At 37.7% G+C, this 13,475-nt stretch overlaps 1 protein-coding gene across 1 annotated transcript in view; it reads left to right on the forward strand.

The window, feature by feature from the left end:
* The window catches only part of LOC145995376 (uncharacterized), a 532,139-nt gene that overhangs the window by 444,683 nt on the left and 73,981 nt on the right, over nt 1-13,475 (forward strand). The window lies entirely within an intron of this gene.

Genomic DNA, 13,475 nt, shown 5'->3' on the forward strand with positions numbered 1-13,475 from the left:
AGGGGGGGGAGGGGGTAGCACAAAATTAAACGCATATACGTATATGTTACATGTTGTTTTGTTTTCAATGTAGGCCTATTAAGAAAATCTTTCAAAATTTAGTCATATAGAAACAATATGACTGAGTACAATTCTGGAAAAATATCAGTCATAATCTATTTCTGACATCAGCTTCAGCATTAGTAGGTACTACTTAGGTATCACCTCTAGTACAGCATAGACTGCGACGCCAAGGGTCCCGGGTTCGAATCCCGGTCGGGCTTGGTTGTTTGTTAATGTCAATTCATCAATTTCATCACTCATCTCCATCTTTGCAAATTAGCCAAGAGGCACAAAACGCGAAGTAAAATAAATAAATCAATCAATTCAATATTGTTGTCAGCGAATTTATTCTTAAGATTGTTCCGAATGAACTCAACAGAGTGTGAATCTTCTGTAATTGTTAAGGGTGAAATAAATGTGAGATATTTCCATAGTCTTAGCTTTAAATTCTCATTCAACCAATTTTAATTTATGCTTGTAATTGAGATAGCCAACTTCATCGACGTTTTCCAGTGAAATACCTATTATGAACACTTGCTCAACTAGAATTGTTCCTAATACGATTTTTCTGTTTTTCTTTTTGCATTCGAAACTTGCAGTAGGTAAGTATTTGTTGTTTGAATTCGTAATATAAATGGATTAATTCAGTTTACTGAAGTGTGCAATCTTCCTGTTTCGTGTACTGTTATATAAGATCCATATTGCCTTTGAAATCGATCTGTTCGTTGTTTCGCTATGTATAGAAGCACGAAAAGAAAGGACTAAAATTAAATTTGTTGGTGAACATTTTATTTGTTGACAAGAATTGTTCATTTCTGCGAAAAAAATATTGTATTTTAATAGAATCTTATATTGTAGGACCACGGTATGAAAGTAATTTAGTATGCACTTCTGTGAGCAAGGACTTGTCTGTCTTATGCAGTGTATGAAAAGAGTCATCTTGAGGTCATGTACGTACATCAACCATTGTATGGGATAAGCTCTTACTTATCTCGTTCTCTGTATTCCTCGCCTCATAATTCTGTTGAGTTTGGAAACCCACTTAATAAAAATAATAATAAAATAATAAACCTATAACTGAGTTCATAACCTTATAACAAGGGCTCGGAAGTTGAGGAAAAATCATTTTTTTCCTAGTGTCCAAATACGAGGCCCAACATAATATATGTTAATTTTGGGTCATTGTAGGCCAGAAAAAGGTGGGTTTTATTTGTCCTTTTTTTGCCTTTTCGGAGTTTTTTTGGCTTATTGGTCCTTTTTTAGCCTTTTTTAGGTCTTAACGGCTTTTTTTTGCAACTTCATCTTCTTTCGACTACGTTTTTATTGCCGATTCTCAATTCTAATCATCATCAGTTCATCACCTCTTAAACATCGTTTCTGTAGTAAAGAAATAAAAAAGAGAGAAATAAATATATTTTTGGACGACTGAAGCAGGTACGGTACAAGGTCCTTTAACCGTAACTTGTCTCGAAGGTCGCGCTGTAAGTGTCAACTTTCTCTTGTTTTGAAGCTTTCAGTTTTTCGCACTGTGTGTTCCATACCACCAGAATTTTGTATTTTTTTTATTCATTAAATATGTTATTAAAACTGAAGTTATTAATTAATTTGGATCACATTTATACGTCCCTTTTTCCGTTTTTAGGTCCTTTTTTTATATATTTTTAGGTCTTTTTATAGGTCTTTTTTTGGCTATTTTAAGGTCTTCAACTTCCGACCCTACTTATAACTTTAACTATACTACTATTCGCACATTCTTTATTCTATGTACTGTAATAAGCATTCATTCTACCATATATAGTTTTACTGTCAGTCTACACTAAACACAGCTTCCACTGATGTTATTGTCTCATAATATACACTTACAAGAAAAACACTGAATCAGGTAATAACAATATTAATTTCGTATAACGTTTCTTCAATTACACTTGCCCAAATCCCACAAAACAGAAACAATACATCTTTGAATTCGCGTACATCATAATCTGTCTTAACAATAACGACTCCTAGCAGCAGATAAGAAACTTACAGATTAGTAAATAATCGTTAGGTAGGGTAACGGAATTGTCGTCGTGATATGATAAAAGAATTCTGTTTTCTAGCGTAACACTTTAATTTTGAAATTAAATGAAATATTGTAACTTTATTTTACCTTGTGAGTCAACAATCTAGACTTGTCATTTATAAAGTATAAAAATCCAAGTATTATATAATTTTTTGCGGCATTGACTTACCCCCTCAATAGTATCCAACTTTTTTCTGTGCAATTTTTCGATTGGATGCATTCTGCATGCGATATTCCATACTATCATTATAAATGGACCACCCGGTATAATTACGTAAGAAGGTAGAAGGATTGTTCATTTATTTTAACTTTTTGATTTACTTTTGTTTTGTATTGTGTCTCACCCGTGACACCAGAAACAATTAATTTCTCCTTGAACTGTTACATATCCCCCTCAACTCCATTAGAATATTCAAAGATCAATTACCTTCTCTTTATGTTTTAGATGATTTATTTTTCGTAATTTAAAAATTCACAGAAATTAAAATAAATTTCTTATTAAGTAAGAAGGCAGTGTTTCGTCTGTTGCACCCGTGACACAAAATTGTTCACTTATAGCTATAAATCTGGGAAAGTATTCTAAGGGTAGTTATGTTTAATGAACAGTGTTTTTTCAATAGTTCATTGTACAGAAACTGCAAGAAAAATGTTCCTTAACTTTCGGCATAATATGTTACGTTAAAAATGTAGCCCGGGTATCCGACTCGTGACAACAGAATGCCCCGTGACGTATTACAATTAGGCAGAGGTGTAATAGCTTTTACCTTCACTGTCTCTAACCTGTGGTAACATTTACAAGAGAATCGTCTCGTTTCAGTGTATAAAATACTCCTTCCTAGCAGAACAATCAAAAATCGGATCGATTTCTCTACGTCAATATAATTTATCCTCTCTGTATTTTGCCGTCCAATACCTGATTGGTAATTCCATTCCCAAGTCCGCAAATTCCTTCAAGAATTCCCCCTCTGCAATCTCATTTTCGTCAGCCACTCCAGAAGAGTTTGTCCATGAAGAAGATGCTTCGAATCCTCCTCTCCCGGCTCCAAAAATCACTCCTCGCAAGGGGATTCCTGAACTAGTAAGGAGTGGCCGATATTGGATGGCCGATGTACAGGTTGGACTTGTTCCTTTATATTGCTTTTTCTCCTGCTGACCAGCCGGTCGTCGCTTGGGAGGAAGCTGAGTCAAAGATAACTCGGGTCTGGGACGTGTGTTCTCGCGACCCTTTTATTGAATTCGAGCAGTCGGAAGGAATCGAAGGGGTGGGTAAAGTGGACTTGGAGGAAAGGTGGGGGAAATATTGGTAGATCAAGAACAGGCAAGGAAATTTAATTTTTGTAATAGAAGATTGATATCTTTTTCTCAGAAGGCAAGATGCGCAAGATAAATGTTAATGAAAATTGATGTCAAAATGCCGTCTCTTATCTGTAGTCACAACAATGAGAATTGCTTGTTTAAAAAGTTCTACAGTTATTTATCTGACGTAATTCTCCGTACTTCTCTATCGTTTCACTCTCCTTTCTTCCTCTCGTCGTGCTGTGAACACTCCACACCAGTAAAATTCTTGGTCTTTTCTTTTCTGCCTTGCAGGTAGAGATCAGTCCAGATCTTCCTTTGGCAGTCTGTCTTCACACAACAAAATCCATTAGTGAATATTGCACATTCATCTTATTTCAATAATCACATTATTCTTTGTTATATCACATTTTATTATTATTAAAAATACCTCCTGTATTTGGCAATGTTGTCTATGGCATAGTGCTAAAATATTTATAAATTTAAGTTTCTCCTAGTATATTATACTACGATTTTATTAGTAGCTTAAATAGAAAATGCGTTAAATGGTCGACTTTCGATATCGCCACAGAAGTTCCCGGGTTCGAGTTCAGGCCTGAACATGGATGTTGTTGTGTGTGTTTCATCATCATTCCTCCTCAGCGTCGCCAGTAGCCAAATGAGGTAGAAAAGTGACGCTAAATAACAAAAATGCAAAGTCACTATTTCATCATTCATCCTCACGTCATAATAAAGTTGAGAAACTAGAAAAATGACTGATATAACCAAAATAGATATTAAGTATATCTTAATTATTTGAAAATATTTTAATATTTGTTGCATTTTTTTATTTATAATTACTCATAACATTGATGCATCGTAACAATATATTGATCAGTAAAGTCACTTTCTTTAAACTACATATTACGATGTACTCTGAATTTATTGTGTAGAAGGCAGATAGAATTTGGCAAGTAATATAATTGAGCTTACACTCGCTGTTCCTCTTTCCGCGTCATTTATGAAAATCTCTTTAATTATATTTAAATATTGATATTCCCCTTACTTAGAATCTCGCCTACATACCTCGCCTCTTCTACCTCTGAACATTCACACAACGACGATGAATGATAATTAGATGAAATGACTAGGAAAACAAAACACCCATAATCTCTTCGAAACTTGAACCCAGGATCTTTGATGGCAGCAGATTAGCACTTGAAAGTCGTGCCTTGATTATACCAAGAACATTCATCTTAAAATTCTTCAGGATAGTCTCTCACCTCTGCCAAGAGTCAAATATAAGGTACAAAAAAGTGCTTTGGACTTCACGTCTGCAGCGTGAATAATTTAGTACTCCATGCAGCCTGAGTTATGCACTTCTTAGTAGCTTCATCGTTGCTTTTTTTCCTACTCGCAAATCCTTCAAAAATCTTCTCATCCTAGGCAAAAGTCGCTAATCGGATTATCTTTGTAGAGAGCTCCCTTCGCAAAGCCTTTCCTCTGATGCCTCCTTTTTCTCTCCTGGAATAAGTTACTAAGCAAGACAGCTTCTCAAGATCTGTCGAGATCTGTCCATCGTAACGAACAGCTGCAAGTGATGTTCGCTTTCTTCTCTGTGTCTAAGTCTTGGAGTTTCGCCTCCTAAGATACAGAAATGGTTCATCTGTATGAAAAAGAATGTAAGGAGTACCTAACAAGCATACTTCAAGTTCATCTTAAAATCAGGCTCGGTAGGTAGGAGTCTGTGGGAGAGGCTACAGTCATTGTTCGAACAAGTGTACTCGGGTTACCAGCCAAGTTAAGTATATGTTAACATAGACCTAACCTGGCTGGTAACTCGAGAACACTTGTTCTAATCACGTCCCCAGGAAAGATACAATTCCTATTTACAATCTTTGCTTTAATGAAAAACTCAATATGCTGACCAAGGCAGAAATTTATTTTATTATAAAAGATAAACTAAACGTAACGTTTTAACCTTCTACCAAGGTCTTCTTCAGACTCTGCACCAAGTACAAATGTACCAAGGTACAAAACAGGACGATATATATACACAAACATTACTCCCCTCCAGACTATTAGAAAGTTGTTCTGGAACATTCTAGCAGGTGGCTTTCCCTTGTCAACTGTACTTTCACCTAAAAAGCTAAACATATTTTCTTCCATCTAGAATGTGGTTGGACTCTTTATCTCATGCTCTTTTTCCTTCATTCTTCTTCCTTCTTCTCTCCTCTTTCTCTCTTGTCCTTTCCACTCTTTCTAACATCTTTTTCCATTCTTTGTTTATCTTCAGTCCCCCATTCCAGCTCATTGTGTCTACTTCACCTTTCTTCTCTATTTCCTTGGCCTCCTTCCATTTTCTCACTAGCATTCTCTTCTCCCTTCCTATCTGCTTAGCCTCATCCCACTCTATGTCTTGTCCTGCTTCTCTCGTGTGTTTAAATATCGCATTTCTCTCTCTCTTAAGTCGTACATTATCCCTATGTTGTTTCAACGTGTCTTTCAGCCTCTTTTTCGTTTCTCCTATGTACACACTCTGACATTCTTTACATTTCACTTCGTAGATAATCCCTTCGTCTCCCTCTTCTCTGTTTTCCTTTTTCTTGTTTGCATTCTTCGCTATTCTTAAGATGCTTAAGTGTTAATGTAACTCTTGTGCTTCCGTCAGCATACTTTAATTTGGTTCGTCATTTTTAATGTTTTTATATTATTACTGTATTAACCTTATTGTTTCAGTGTAGAAATGTTAACTGTTTATTGATTTGATTATTTCTCGTGGCTTTTCTAGGGTTTTTGGTAATCGTGTCCATGAGGATGAATGGTGATATGATGAAATTGATGAAAGAAAAGCCACTAAAACTCGTAGACACGACACAACACAAGTCTTAGTGTTGTAAACAGTGGAGTGTAATGACATAGTCCAATCGCCAGGGCTGACCTCCGTGTCGGGATCCCGGGTTCGAATCCCTGCCTGGGCATGGGTGTTCTTTGTGAGTGTCCCTTCATAAATTTCATTATGTCATCACTCATCCTCTTTTACGCCCCAGAAAGTCAATCCAGACGCCAGAGCCTGGTTAGTCTGCTAAATGCAGTTCTGGGTCATGTAAATGTTACGCACCTGTATTAATACTTTTCATCCTCATCTTTGGATAGCAGAGGTCATATAATTGTGCTGTGCTTTGCATTGAGGAACAAGAGGTCTCGAAAGAGGTTTCAACATCTCTCGAAATACCTTCGCAGCAATACTGAAAGAATAACAATTACTGTAGCTTTCCTTTAGCAATTCTTACGTATCACTAGATATGCATATATGCAACCAAACGTACTTCTGCGCTGTGCACGAATGCATAAGACCTAGGATGAAAGAGAATGATTTGTCAGCAACAGCTAAAGTAGAGCAGGTTTAGGTCCACGTTTAAATATCCATACCTACATTCAATAAAAAGGTGTAGAAATCTGTCAATTAGTATATCTGCAAAAACCGAAATTGGTTAACAGTAGTACATATGAAGTATTTCAAAGAGTATAGACTAACTTGTGTTACACACGTCTTTAATAAATATCGTTCTCTTTGATACAAGTTATATGTACAGTCACGGACACTGCTGGGTTGTCACGATTCCATTGAAAGTTAATGCATTCATTACAACCCAGATCTGTCCGTGACTGTACTACACAGGGTGTCCCTGCACAAACCCAACAAGCGTGTAGAGGGCAACTTGACAAACAACTTTTCTTACTAACCCTGTGCTTGTGAAAGCCTCGTTTCGAAGCTACGAGCCCTCGTATTTTCTATCCTGTATGTATGCACCCGTGTGACACGGATTCGCGGTTGCCGCTGTCATGGATTTTACTTACCTGTCGGAAAACGTACTAAAAAGACAATATGTTAGGGACTCGGCATCATGTCAACAGAGAAGCCAACAGATTCAACCCCTCCTCATTCTTCAATTTTATCTCATCATCCTTCATCCTCATCGCTGCGATTAGACTCAAGAAGCAAAAGTGTCGCAAAAATAAGGATGAAATATAAGAACCAACGGAGTATGTGGAGTTGAGTTGAGTTTTTGTTTTAAGTCCAGTATATACACATATAGGCTAATAGGGACTGGAACTACAGTTTAAAATGGAATCCGAACTACTATGTGCCTGCGCTGGGTATCGAACCCGGGAGAGTGTAGAGTACAGCTTGTCCACAAAATTGTTGGCGTTAACTACAATAAAAGAATGAAAAAAGGAAAAAATCTTTGAATTGTTAATGTGTTATTGTAAATGGCATTGTTGTTAGAAGCAAATTCTGTTATAGTCCACGCGTTTTCTTCGTTAACATCGAAGAACTAAAGAATCCGCCGTCACAAACGTGGGTGGGGATTAATAGCGGGCGAGTTGTTTTCGTCCAATGACACTCAACCTTCAGCCAATGGGCGCAGCTGTCATTTTGCTCGTCTACTCCACGTGGAGTCCTTGAGCCAATGAGCGCAGCTGTCATTCTGCTCGTCTCCTCCACGTGGAGTCTCAGTCACATGATTGCGGATACGCTGTTGCCGTACTTTGCAACTTCAATGTGGAGACCGTGGGAAGGTGGTTGTGCGCGGAGGGAGAAGCTGGCGTAGAGTAGATGTGTGGCAACACTGTGCGTTGAAAATGTGATTGTTGGAGCTGGTGGGCGCGCTCCGTCGACTTCAAAGCCAGCCGGTCGTTAATGTAGCTAGCGCGTCGACTTATACTGTTGATGTTTACTGGATGTTTAGGTTTGCATTTCAGTTCAGTGTGAATTCTGTAGTGTTTAGAGATTCATGGCGAACCCATAGAAACGTAGAACCTCGAGATTTTAACCTGGCAATGTTGGCGTCGTAACGCACCGTGATAACCACTCCACCACTGAGATCATTTCGCCATGAATCTCTAAACAACCAGTAAACATCAACAGTAACAGAATTTGCTTCTAACAACAATGGCATTTACAATAACACATTAACAATCGAAAGATTTTTTCCTTTTTCCATTCTTTTATTGTTCTGCCATCTATTGTTGTACTTAATGCCAACAATTACACATCCACTAAAATTCTTTGAGCTGTTCTTTCGAATGGTATAGGTGTAAATTTCGTAATATACATAATTAAAATATTGTGGTCGTTTATAATCACGAAATGTTTTTGTGGACACCCTGTATATCTTTGCTGAAGGAGTTTTTATGCAGGAGTTAACGGTATGCTAAAAGATCAAAATAACTAAATTTATATTCACTCTTTAAGTAACCTGTCAGAATAATTTTGTTAGATTCCAAAACTGTTGGTTTGTTTCAAAGTAATTCGTGTAATGCAGACTCCCTTCAAAATATGGACCAATTAATTTTGCATCCTTGATGTCATGAAGAGACTCGTGAGTGTTTCCCTTTAAACGTCACTTGCGGGTAACTTCCTGCAACATTGAAATCCTGCCGGCATGTTCTCGCCATCTGTTGGCGTAGTTCAAAGACTTCGAAGCCGCTACGAAACGGCCACTTTCAACGTAATGCGCTGGAAAATTTAGAATACATAGCTGAAAGTGTCGACGTAGCAGACAACTGGCGACAAACTTCCAAACAGATTTAATATTTATCCGAGGATGAAATCTGAGAGTAAAGGAGACGTTGGAAGGTTTATGGGGCAATAGAGGACTGCTACGTGGTAATTTTGGACAGATTAAATAATTATAACCAATTGGAGCAGTTTACGTCTTAGTACAACCCATCATGGAAGTACAGCGCCACATTTCAACCTGGTGGCGGAAAATTGAACTATTTTATTTTTTATCGCCATCCTCTTCCCAATGGTCTGCATAGTGGATTCACCAAATTTCAGAGTTCTACGATGCCTCAAACAGGCTACAGAGGGCTCTGAGTTGGGTAACTTTAATTCTGCCCACCCAGTATATATTCCTTTAATAAGGGCTGGAACTTAGGCGTACAAAGGCAAATTACTTTCGAAAATTCCTCTGCTTTCGATAAACCGCTGTGACATTCCAAATGATGAAACATTACATGAGTTTAGAATTCCCTCTACATCATTCAACTGCATCTTCGTGTGGTTTGCTTTCGCTGTTGCCTAGATATTTCCATGCGATAGTTCCATGACCTATTTTCTATGACAATAGGAAAGCGAGGTCTCTTCGATGACGTAGTGGCGATGTCGTTGCTTTGTAATCAAGCGGTCCCGGGTTCGAAACCCGCTGAAGGCGCATTGGGGATATGATCCCTCTTTAAACTGTAGGTCCAGTCTTGATTAGCGTGTCTGAGCATACAGTGGAGTTAAAACTAATATTTTTTTCTCATTTCTCTCTTTTCCTCCATCTTCCACTCTCCCGTCTCTATTTTCACCCATTTGCTTTCATTTGTTTTCATCTATATTTCTTACATTACTTCCATCCCTCCTTTCACTTTCTTGCCTTCGCTGTATCTTTATGTATCTCTTCCTTTCACTATTTTTATGTTTCTCTGTCGACAACATTCTGTCTTTCCTTCTTTCTTTGTATGTTTCTCTTTCACTTTTCTTCCCCTTTTTCTCTTTCATTCGAAACATTGTGTAATTTTTCCTCTACTGCAAATGTTTCTAAAAAATTATCATCTCTGTCACTTTTTTGCTTCGCTGTATCTTTAAGTATCTCATCCTTTTACTATTTATCTGTTTCTCTGTGTACAACTTTCTTTCTTCGTATGTTTATATTTCACTTTTCTTTCTCCTTTCTATCTGTGTCACTCTCTTCATCATTGTGTATTTTTTCCTCTACTACAAATGTTTCTAAAAAAATTATAATGCAGACTTATTTGAGTAATTGAAGGCGGTAGGCCAAGAATATTTAGCGGTGAGCTAAAGCCCACCTTTGCCCACCTAGTGGTGACGCTGGACTTCTTGCTTCACCTCTTCGTCACTGCTAAAATTCTGCCCTCCGCAGAACTCACTTACGGGTCCGAAGATGTGAAAATCGCTTGAAGAGAAGTCCGGACTGTAAGAAATGTATTCCAGTGATTCCCAGCCGAGTTCTTGTAGTGGGCAAATCGTGTAGAGCGCGGTATGCGGGCGCGCATTGTCTTGCAGAGAGCTGTCTCGGTACTCAATGTGTCCTTACTTTCCGGAACTGCAAGTATTCAGAGTTCCCACAGAAAGATGCGTCTTCTCCGGATATTTTCAAGGATCAAACGTTTCTACTCGCTAAATGTTCACGGTAACGACTGCAATGTATTCTCCGAGTGATTGTCTTGTACTGATGTACGGCCATTTTTAAACAGTTTTCACCACTCAGATGTTTAACCGTGCCTAAATGTCCTATTACCATATGCACTCAAATTTTACGTCTTCATTCATAAGAAATTTCATCACAACACGCTGCTCCATGTTTGCACTGAAAGGCATGTCAGCCATCTTGTTTAACAAGTGACTCGCGTTGCCACGACCTTAGCGCTCCATGCGGTACTAGTAGACACTTGCCTTTTATGTACGTCTGGATGCGTTCATTAGTCCGTTCCGGTTTGACTTGAACGACCTTCATATAATCAAGCCACACATACTGAGAGACCCTTTACTTCATCTTCTCTAGTGATCATCATCTACTGGAATTCCCATTACTTCTCCTAATCTTCCTGCAATTCCTATAATCTCTCGTCAAACAGGCAGAAACCCTTTCATGCATAGAATACCCTTGATCTCCTTTCAAAGATTCTTACTTCGAGTCTGAGACAACTCGCACGAAAGCAAATAAATCTCCATCGTCCTCTCAAAATATTCGCTGAAGGGGGAGGGGAGATGCTGTTCAAACTCCTGTACAAGATTGGCCAATTTATCGATCTTCTCTCGGCTTGTGTACCTTGCCTCGAGTAATCCGGAGTTTGGGGAGATGTATGGTATTTGAGCTAGCATTTTCTTTCCCTCTGGGTATCGTTCATTTGTTTGCTTACAGTGCTTAAAATGATCCATTTTTTCTTTTCCTCTTTGTGTTGATTCGAATCCAAAGTTTTTTTTTCTTTCGTTTCTTACCTACTGTATGATGCAGATATTCAGAAATAATTATGGGCATTTTGGTGATCATATAACTTAGCTGTGCATTGAGATCAGGGCCTAATAGAGAGTTTTTGAGGAATTACGCAATAAAACCTTTAGATTCTAGGCAAGCATAGAGAAGATCGATAAATTGGCTAATCTTGTACAGGAGGTTTCAACATATATGTGTTAATTATCCCGCTAAGGTATGCATCATGTAGAGTCTATCTGGCTCCTTCTTTTCTTTCTTTCTCTATCTCTCCATATTCCTGTCTTTATCCTTCCTCTCTCTCTCTCTCTCTACTCTTTCCTCGCCTTGGTATTCATTTGAGTCATTCCACGTCAAATCAACAAGGTTCTCAACCTTACATTTTTTTGATTCATTTGAAATTTGGCATACTTGAAGGGTCACCTGAGGTAGGAAAATATGCGAAGTTGTAGATCCATATCCTTTGTATTTTCGAAATTGAAGTTGTGCAAAATATGCGACCATTTTTTTGAACATCTTATTAACTTTAAATTGCAATATTTCGGCAATCAGAGCACCTATAGAAGTGAATCAGACGTCGTTTGAAAGGTCTTGAAGGTCTCTTTCACACGAGATGCAGCATGTTTATGTCAGGGTAAAAGGAACAATTGAAGGTGGTATAAAGAAAATTTTTGTAGCCATTTTCTCAAAAACGGATCTTAATTTTTTCAAAGAATTATATATTATACATAAACTATTACTCAATAACTGTACAAAATTTTAAAATGGGACGCTAATGGGATTTGTTAGATTTAGGGTAGGTTAGGGTAAGGTAGGGAAAGGTAGGGTAGGTTAGGGTAAGGTATATATATATATTTACAGATGTATTTCTACAAACATATGCAAAACTAAATATGCTGACCAAGGCAGTAATTTATTTTATTAAAAAACATAAACTAACGTAACGTTTCAACCTTCTAGCAAGGTCTTCTTCAGACTCTGTATCAAGTACAAAAGTAACCAGATACAACAAGAAGGGTAATATATATACACAAACATTACTCCCTCCAGGCTATTTAGAAAGTTGTTTAGAACTTTCTAGCAGATGACTTTCACTTTCCAACTATACTTTCACCTAACAGGCTAAACACAATTACTTCCATATAGAATGTGGTTGAACTTTTTAATCTCACGCTCTTTTCCCTTCATTTTTCTTCCTTCTCCTCTCCTCTTTTTCTCTTGTCCTTTCCACTCTTTCCAACATCTTCTTCCATTCTTTGTTTAACTTCAGTCCCCCATTCCAGTTCATTGTGTCTTCTTCGCCTTTCTTCTCTATTTCCTTGGCTTCCTTCCATTTTCTCACTAGCATTCTCTTTTCCCTTCCTATCTGCTTAGCCTCATCCCACTCTATGTCATGTCCTGTTTCTCTCGTGTGTTTAAATATTGCATTTCTTTCTCTCTTAAGTCGTACATCATCCCTATGTTGTTTCAACCTGTCTTTCAGCCTTTTTTTCGTTTCTCCTATGTACACACTCTGACATTCTTTACATTTTACTTCGTAGATAATCCCTTCTTCTTCCTCTTCTCTGTTTTCCTTTTTCTTGTTAGCATTCCTCGCTATTCCTAAGATGCTTCTCCCTCCCTTCCTGTAAGTTTTAATTCCTGCTTTCCTAAGCACTTTGCATATCTTTTCTGTGGTCTTCCCCATACTCCTTATTCCAAACCTTCTCTCCTCTTTTTCTTTCTCTTCCAATTCTCCCCTGCCCGTTTTCTTACTTCTTCTGTTTATGTCCAGTCTATCCTGCTTCTCATAGCCATTCTTTTCCAGCTGTTTCCATAGGCTATTTATTTTGCCTTCTTTTTCACATTCTTTCATGCATATTTTCTTGATTCTGTCCTCCATATTCTTTATAAAATTTATTTTTGTCACCTCACTTACATCACTTCTTTTGTGGCAGAATACCCCTGCTGCACACTTCTTCTGATGCCAAGCGGTTTCAATTTCTTGTCCTCTTTTCCTTTTCATCAATATATCTAGATAGCTTAACTTGTCTTCTTCTTCTATTTCAAGTTCCAATAATATCCCTCTTTCTTCATCTTGAATTTCT

The sequence above is a fragment of the Lepisma saccharinum genome, chromosome 11 (assembly GCF_977018435.1).
Source record: "Lepisma saccharinum chromosome 11, izLepSacc3.1, whole genome shotgun sequence".
In the NCBI taxonomy this organism is placed as follows: domain Eukaryota; kingdom Metazoa; phylum Arthropoda; class Insecta; order Zygentoma; family Lepismatidae; genus Lepisma; species Lepisma saccharinum.